A 9058-nucleotide genomic window follows, 5' to 3' on the forward strand; every position below is an offset into this window, starting at 1 on the left:
CCATGCGTAAAACACCTCTCTTGAATTCCTTGAACACTTTTCTGGTGAGTTTATGGGGTCACTCACTCATTCTGGGTCATTCTGAATTAAAAAGTAAGTCAATTTCGGCCGTATGATGTTTTATGATGGAGGATTATCCGTAGTGTGAAACCGGTAAAGAGCGCTCATTCACAATCACAAATTGTTCCCCAATGATTGCGTCATTTAAAGTCAGCTCTTCCTCGTCACATCTGGAGTTTACATTTACTAGAGATTGATGCTACACACATTCTCAATATTTACATAAAATAAAACAACAGCAACCTATTTCCCAACCACAGTTCCAGAGATCAGCAGTTTCCTAAAGCTATATTTATAATAATTTGTCAGCAGCATTTTCAACTAATTGTATACGAGCAAGAGACAATTGACTAACAACAGTACACAGTGCATTACAATAGTAAAATCTAGCATGACCCTTTACAGATCTGAAGGTTAAAAAAAGATTTTAGTCTATAGTTCATTTTGAGCTGGACAAAACTGCTTTTTACTTAACTTTGCATTTTATTCTTACTGTATTCTTTTTCTACTGAAGCTATAGAAAGTTTATTTCTTTGTTATCACTTTAGCCTTCCTCTGCATGCTGCTTTTGAGTCCTCTCTTAATGGTACATCTTAAAAGGAAGAATTTTAAGTGCTGGGGGAAAAGGGCTTTTTAAACCTTATTCTGGGGAAAAATCACCAAAAACCATTTCTTTATCAGACTTGACCTTCAGTTTTGTAGCTGTAGCTTACAATTATGGTTCTGGAGACAGCAGCTTCAAAATAACTGCCCAGAGGCTTCATCAAGATGACTTCAGTGTGGCAAGACTTGTTAGCTAATAACTGCCAATCAGCTTTATTTATACAATTCACAGCAACAATTGGACTATACACACCATAGAATATATGTGGTCTCCAATGGGTTTATTTCCCATCTTTGTTTCCTTCCTGCTTTTTATAATTGGTTGCTACACTCTAATTAGTTTTTATCTGTGTCCTTTTTGTTCTTAGACCATATTTATAATCCTGCTTGCTTTGACAGTCTGTCTGTTCACCAGCTGCTATTCACATCTCCATCCATACCTCCTTTTGACTTTGTTTTTGCTTCCTTTAGTAAAGTCCCTTTTCTGTGTTTCATCTTTTTGTTGGATAAACTGTAGTTAGTCTTCAGTTGGGTTTTTTGCCAATTTTCTGAACCATTTTTTGCTCCCACTTTGTTTTAAGTGCCATTAAAGTTCCCTTTGTCTGCCTCACCTGCTGACACCAGGTTTGGGTCCTCATTTTGATGATGCACAGTAAGTCTGAAGTCTGTTAGTATACAGACGTCAGATGGATAAAAGGAAAAGCATTAAAGATCTATCTCCTTGAAAAACGGCAAGGATACTTCCTCCAAACTGAGTCTTTGTTGTCTCTAAGGGGCAGTTAAACACTGGTTAAAGTAAAATAAAGATTTGCTGTAAAAGGATTGAGATGCATTGAAAATTTAAACAGCTATAGATTAGGGAGGAATACATGATAAATAGAGATACACAAACTGCCAGTGTATTAAGATAGAACAGAAGCAATGAAAAGCGCAGAGGAGTATGTGTATAAGGTCCTAAAGATCTCTTGTTTATAGTGTGTGACAAGAGACCCGATAGGATGACCAATGATCATGTGGGCCATTTAGTTCAACATATTGTACGATGGGGCTTTTGTGCAACACTGGCCTGACAGTTTGATTACTAGATGCTCTCATCTGTTTCTGTCCAACAGAGGAGCCTCCAGATGGAGAAATGAAAAATGTTTATTGCAGTGCTGAGGAGGGAGAACCACAGAGGACAACGAGCCACTTCTGTCAAACATAACCGAGCCAAATTCTGGCTGCTTCTTGACATGTTGTTCAAACCCAGTGCTTGATATTTCGAGGGTTATGGAAGAGAACCCTTCCTCCCTGTTCCCTGTTGGACCTGCTAAATTGATTCCATGGGAAATAATTTCTTTTCTCGATTCAAGAGGAAAGAAATTACAGCTCTGAGACGTCGGCGCTTGTTTACAAACTCAGAAGACAGCAACCGACACAAAACTGCAGTCAGGTGTGTTGAAAGTGCCCAAGTCTAAGGTCACACCTGAGCTTGGTGTCATTTGAAACGAGAGATCTAAAATGACTGATATTTAGAAAATCTCTCTGGGTGTGTGCATTCTTCTAAGTGTGAATGTTGGAAACAAGACATGTGGTTTAAAATGCTTTGAATACTTGAGTAGAAAAGTGCTATATAACTACCAGTTAATTTACCTTTTATAGAGCAAAATCCTGATAGAAAAAATAAAGCCTCACATGTCAGTTATTTAAAAAGCCCCTATCCAAATATTATTTAGTTTAATATCATTGGTCACGAGGACATAAAATCTCTTTGCATTTATCAACGCTAACTCTGCCAACAAATGAAATTTAAGAAACTTTAATATCCTGGTACACATGCAAGAATTACACTACATATACATTACACTGTAATGAGCACCAGCAATGATAAGTGTCCCTCAAGCCTCACACAAAACAAATGCCGTGCTAATTCAAGGCATGGATACATTACGTGAAATAAACAAAATACAGTTGACTTCATTATTATATATATCAACCATCCACAAGTCAAATTGCTATGACCTTTTACTGTGTATGTGCATCAGTGTAACAAAAAGTATGGCTCATATGTTTCCCACTTTGGCTTCTGATTGGCTGTTTGAGGGCAGGGGTAGGACAGTCGCCATCTTTACCATTATGCACAGGGTCAGATCTAGATCATGTGTGGGTGTGGGTATGTGGGTGCGCAGTTTAATAATTAGGTGGGCAGTTTAGGTTAGAGCAGCTGTCTAAGTAACCTACAGGTTGCTCGATTGATGTCCTACCATAATACTATACAAGAATATTATTAAGAACAATTCATCATCATAACACTTATCTAACTGAAAAGTTAATAGATGCACAGAGCAGCAGCAGTAGGCACTCTTTCAGTGACCTTTAGCTAGTCAGAAATTATGTAATTGAGGGAAAATTTTGCAGACCCAGTGACCATTACATCATTACATGTTAACTCAAACAAATGAAAGTGAGACAGAAAAAGCGAGGGCATCATCTAATCAGCAGAAAAGCTGCCACAACAGTTCAACCAAAGCTACACAGAAATTCAGGATGTCAACAAAAATCTCTAAACAAAGTACAAGCTATTTAACACTAGAATTACTGAGCCTTTTTTTCCCTGGTGCAAGTCCCTACTACTAGATTTACTAGCCTGCGCAAATTTGCGTAAATTCCCCCCGACCCTAACACCTCTTGGCACCCCGCTGAGATTTTCACAGGTCTTCAGCTCTATTGTTCTCCTGCCTTTGTTGTGCAAAGACACCCTCCCCCAACCCCCAACCATGAGAGATTCAGGTCTTTCCTTCCCTGCAAGGCTACTTCCTTTCCTTACCTGCAGCGTACACTGCACCATGTTAGTTCTTGTCAATCCTTGTCACTACATTGCATGCCTGTCCATAAACACATATACACAGAGTTGTACATATATTTATATAGCCACACCTTACATAATATGCATATATATATATATATATATATATATATATATATATATATATATATATATATATATATATATATATATATATATATATATATATATATACATACATACATATATATAGCAGCACGGTGGTTAGCACTGTTGCCACACAGCAAGAAGGTCCTGAGTTCAATTCCACCATCAGGCCGGGGTCTTTCTGTGTGGAGTTTGCATGTTCTCCCCGTGTTTGCGTGGGTTCCCTCCGGGTACTCCGGCTTCCTCCCACCGTCCATGTCATGGTCCGGGTGTGTGCCAGTGTGTCTCCCTCCGAGCCGGCGTCTCCACCCCTGGGAGGGGCCTCAGTGTTTTTGCTGATCGTTGACATCTGTGGGTAATTAGCCGGGGGACTCATAAGGCCAGCGTTCTCAATCTCTCTTCGCCAGATTCTCTGCTAAACATCACTACACCTAACTGTTAAACCTCTGGCGAAGAGCTTCTACTTGGATGCTGGACCTTCTGGCAGTCCCTCAGGCTACCACCAAAACTACCTACCTGCCTCTCTGCCTCCACGCCAGGAGTTTTTGGATTTACACACCCGGATTACTCCCCCTCTATGTTATCTCCGACCTCCGTTGGCAAGTACACAGTACGAAGGAGGATTTTGAGCCAAACAACATATTCATATGCCTCCTTATCTATGTTTTGAACATTTGCATTCTGTTACAGTGACCCCGACCTTTCCCTGGACCTTTTGTGACTTGCTTTCCAGTCCAATCCCCGGACCCGGACCAGATCATTATTTAGTTAACGTCTACGCTCACCTTTTGTTTATGAATATTTTGTGTGCACATTAAACATTATTCTTAAAATATATTTACGAGCTGTTCGGCGTCTTGCGTTTGAGTCCTGTCACTCGTCTGAAACGGTCCCGGCCGTAACAGTAGAATCTGGCCAGCAGTTATGGACTCAGCAGACGCGGAACGGTCAGCCATTCAGAGGCAGGGGGCGATATTAGGAAGTCATGAACAATCTATTCAGTTCCTGTTAGCCCAGCAGCAGACTCTTAGAGATGGTCAAAGTAAAATACTGGAGACCCTCCAGGCTCTACAAACTGATATTTCTACTGCTGCTGGTTCCGCCTCGGGCCCCGCGGGCCAAGACTCCGGTACACCAGCTCCTCTGCCTCAACCTGTTGCCGTTGCATCTCCACCTACATCAGCTTTCCGTGATGCTACGTCCCCGGAGCCCGAACCATTCTCAGGGGATCCAGGGAGTTGTAGCGGGTTTTTGCTTCAGGTTGACCTTGTTTTCGGTCGTTCTCCGCGCACATTTGTTGCGGATTCTAATAAGATATCTTATTTGGTGGGTAAACTGCGTAATCGTGCACTTAAATGGGCGGAGGCGTATCTATCGAAGAATCCTTTGTTAACCTGTTCTTATGAGGTGTTTTTGGGGGAATTCCAGAAAACGTTTGCGCACCCCATTTCTGAGGGTAGTTCTGCGCAGAGGCTGCTGGATCTTCGCCAGGGCCGTCAGAGGGTTGCTGATTTTTTGATTGATTTTCGTACTGCTGCCGCCGAAACCGGTTGGCCTGACGACGCTCTGCGTGGGGTGTTTTTCCGGGCATTGAACGAGGGTATGAAAGACCAGCTTGCCTCCCGTGATGAGCCAAAATCTTTTGAGGAACTGGCGTCCCTCTCCCTTCGCATTGACAACAGGTTGCGTGACAGGGAGAGGGACAGGAACTACAAATCCCAGCGCCGTTTACCGCGCTCGTTTCCGGGTACGTCGCCGCCTCCGACTGTGGACTCGCATGAGTTTGTCGCCTCGGCTTACGTCACTGATCCCGAGCCGGAGCCTATGCAGATTGGCCGGTCACGGTTGACACCGGAGGAGAGGGAGCGGCGGCGTCGGGCTCATGCCTGTTTTTACTGTGGCTCGCTGGAACACTTGATTGCTGCATGCCCGAAGGAGGGAAAAGGTGTCGCCCGCCGGTAGAATCGGGGATACGGGTGGGCGGTTCGAATTCTGGTCAGAAACCCCGTTTACAACTCCCTGTCACCTTGGAGATGCTACAGAGTACTCATTCGTGCACAGCCTTATTAGATTCTGGTTCTGAACAGAATTTAATTAGTCTCGATCTCGCTGAACGATTAGGCGTTCCGCTCGTGCGCCTTGAGCCGCCCATTTCAGTTAGAGCGATTAATAACCAGGTTTTCACTAGAATTTCTTTTCGCACTGGTCCAGTGTCACTGTGCACTTCGGGGAATCATAGGGAAAAACTCACCTTTTTTGTCCTCGATTCACCTGATACTCCGCTCACTTTGGGTTATCCCTGGCTGTGCTTACACAATCCGCACTTGGATTGGGAGGGGCAAAGGGTTGTCAGCTGGAGCCCTTTTTGCCACTCCAATTGTCTGACTTCCGCCCGTTTTCCCGGCCCGGGGGAGGCTACGGGGACTGACGAATATGTCCCCGATCTCTCAGGGGTGCCGCCTGAGTATCATGATTTGCGGGAGGTATTCAGTAAGATCAAAGCGCAGTCCCTACCGCCCCATCGCCCTTATGACTGTGCGATTGATTTGCTCCCCGGAGCGTCCCTGCCCAAGAGCCGGTTATATAGTATCTCTAGGCCTGAACGTGCTGCGATGGAGGAGTATATTAGGGATTCATTAGCGGCTGGGTTAATCCGTCCGTCTTCGTCCCCCGTGGCGGCGGGGTTTTTTTTTGTAGACAAGAAGGATGGGTCTCTTCGGCCGTGTATTGATTTCAGGGGCTTGAATGACGTCACTGTTAAAAATAAGTATCCCTTGCCACTCATTAGCTCCGCTGTTGAATCGCTACAGGGTGCCACGGTGTTCACTAAGTTAGATCTTCGCAATGCTTATCATTTGGTGCGAGTCCGTCAGGGAGACGAGTGGAAGACCGCGTTTAACACCCCCCTGGGTCATTTCGAGTATCTCGTTATGCCTTTCGGTTTAACGAACGCTCCAGCGGTGTTTCAGGCCCTAATAAATGACGTCCTGCGGGATTTCCTCGACCGTTTTGTGTTCGTCTATTTAGATGACATTCTTATTTTTTCTAAGTCTTTGGCTGAGCATCATTCACATGTCCGTGCTGTCCTTCAACGCCTCTTGGAAAACAGACTGTATGCCAAGGCTGAGAAATGTGAGTTTCATTTGACATCGGTCTCTTTCCTGGGATACATCTTGGCAGGGGGGCAGGTGAAGACGGATCCAGCTAAGGTGAAGGCGGTCACTGACTGGCCTGTGCCTTCTACTCGCAAGCAACTCCAGGGGTTTTTGGGATTTGCGAATTTCTATCGTCGGTTTATAAGGAACTACAGTCTAGTGGCGGCTCCGCTTACACGCCTTACCTCTACGAAGCTTCCGTTCGGCTGGTCCGCCGAAGCTGACAGCGCATTCACGGAGCTGAAACATCTGTTTTCTACTGCGCCCATCCTCGCTCAACCCGATCCGTCTAAGGCTTTTATTGTGGAGGTGGATGCTTCTGATGTGGGGGTGGGGGCTGTGCTTTCACAACGTGCCGGCCCCTCCTCTAAGCTGCGGCCGTGCGCCTTTTTCTCTCGGCGGCTTTCACCAGCGGAACGGAACTATGATGTGGGGGACCGGGAGCTGCTTGCCGTTAAGTTGGCGTTGGAGGAGTGGCGTCATCATCTGGAAGGCGCGGCGCTACCGTTCCTGGTGTGGACGGATCATAAGAACTTGACGTACCTGCGCGGTGCGAAGAGGTTGAATGCACGTCAAGCTCGTTGGTCGCTGTTTTTCGCACGTTTTAACTTTTCCATTTCTTATCGCCCGGGTTCCAGAAACACCAAACCGGATGCCCTCTCTCGGCAGTTTGACTCTGACACGGGTCCGGCGGAGTTTTCCACCATTCTTCCGGCCGGCTGTACGGTGGGAGCTATTACCTGGGAGGTGGAGGACGCCATCGACCGGGGCCTCCGGACGGAACCGGATCCGGGCACGGGACCGCCTAACCGGCGTTTTGTTCCCGCGGCTGCTCGCTCCAAGGTACTGGAATGGGTGCACGCTTCGAGGTTTGCGTGTCACCCGGGCAGGGGCAGGACGACTTCTATGGTTAAGAGACATTTTTGGTGGGCCACTCTGGATAAAGATGTTCGGGAGTATGTGGCTGCGTGCCCTGTGTGTGCCAGGTGTAAGTCGCGTACTCACCGTCCTGCTGGGCTGTTGCAGCCGTTGTCTACGCCTCATCGCCCTTGGTCCCACATCGCCCTGGATTTTGTTACGGGACTCCCGGTTTCGGCTGGGAAGACCACTATTCTCTCGGTCGTGGATCGGTTTTCTAAGGCTGCTCATTTCGTCGCTTTGGAGAAGTTGCCCACTGCGGCTGAGACGTCTACGTTGTTGTTGGACCATGTTTTTCGGCTTCATGGCATTCCTGTGGAAATAGTTTCGGACAGGGGTCCGCAGTTCTCGTCCCAGGTTTGGGGTTCTTTTTGCGCTGCTTTGGGGGCCAGGCCTTGTCTGAGCTCTGGTTACCATCCTCAGACGAACGGCCAGACGGAACGTTTAAATCAGGAGCTGGAGGCCGCGCTCCGCTGTGTGACCTGTCATAACCCTGCGACTTGGGCCTCGTATCTGCCGTGGGTGGAGTATGCCCACAACTCCTTGGTTTCGTCTGCTACTGGGTTGTCACCTTTTGAGGCCTCTTTGGGTTATCAGCCGCCCCTGTTTCCGGTGGAGGAGGCTGATCTTGCTGTCCCCTCGGTCCAGCATCATCTACAGCGCTGCCGTCGGGTCTGGTCTCGTACGCGGGAGGCGCTGTTGCGAGCTGTGGCTCGCCAACGTAGCTGTGCCGACCGTCGCCGGTCTCCTGCGCCTGTTTACTCACCTGGACAGAAGGTGTGGCTCGCTGCGAAAGACATCCCTCTCAGGGCATCCTCCCGCAAGTTGTCTCCTCGTTACATCGGCCCCTATTCTGTGGACAGGGTCCTCAGCCCTTCGGCTGTCAAGCTCCGTTTGCCTGCTGCCTTGAGGGTTCACCCGGTCTTTCACGTTTCTCAGGTGAAGCCGGTGGTGTCTAGTCATCTGTGCCCGCCTCCGGTGCCCCCGCCTCCCGCCCGGCTCATTGACGGGCATCCTGCGTTTTCTGTCCGGCGCATTCTGGATGTGCGGCGGCGGGGTAGGGGGCTGCAGTTTTTGGTGGACTGGGAGGGTTATGGGCCGGAGGAGCGTTCTTGGGTTCCTCGTTCTTTGATGCTTGACTCTGTGATGGTTTCTGATTTTCTTAGGTCACGTCGTGGGGCGGGTGCTGGTCGGCCGCCGGGTGGCGTCCCTTGAGGGGGGGGTACTGTCATGGTCCGGGTGTGTGCCAGTGTGTCTCCCTCCGAGCCGGCGTCTCCACCCCTGGGAGGGGCCTCAGTGTTTTTGCTGATCGTTGACATCTGTGGGTAATTAGCCGGGGGACTCATAAGGCCAGCGTTCTCAATCTCTCTTCGCCAGATTCTCTGCTAAA

This window comes from Rhamphochromis sp. 'chilingali' (genome assembly GCF_963969265.1).
Source record: "Rhamphochromis sp. 'chilingali' genome assembly, chromosome: 22".
Taxonomy (NCBI): Eukaryota; Metazoa; Chordata; class Actinopteri; order Cichliformes; family Cichlidae; genus Rhamphochromis; species Rhamphochromis sp. 'chilingali'.